A 377-nucleotide genomic window follows, 5' to 3' on the forward strand; every position below is an offset into this window, starting at 1 on the left:
GTTTGGCATTTATGTTATTATTATACTAAAGGCAAAATACATTAAGATTATTATAAATTAAAAATCTTCTTCCTAGCGTATGTCCCGCGCAGGTGCGGGGTCCGGTTGTCAAATTATTATAAATTAAAAATTATTATAAAAAATTATTTTTCACAATACATATTATTTAGGTCAAATAATTTAAAAACTTTTTTCTATGAAATTTCCAACAAACCCCAGTTTGAAAATCCCTGATTTATGCACTTTCATATGCATTTATGAATTACTGACCTGTTAAGCATTAATGACAAAATGAAAGTTATTAGTTTTCCCTATTTGATGAAAATGTCCTACACAACGTAAATATTAAATCTTAATTAAGAAACAGAGAGACTGAA

The sequence above is a fragment of the Phoxinus phoxinus genome (genome assembly GCF_949152265.1).
Source record: "Phoxinus phoxinus genome assembly, chromosome: 10".
Classification (NCBI taxonomy): Eukaryota; Metazoa; Chordata; class Actinopteri; order Cypriniformes; family Leuciscidae; genus Phoxinus; species Phoxinus phoxinus.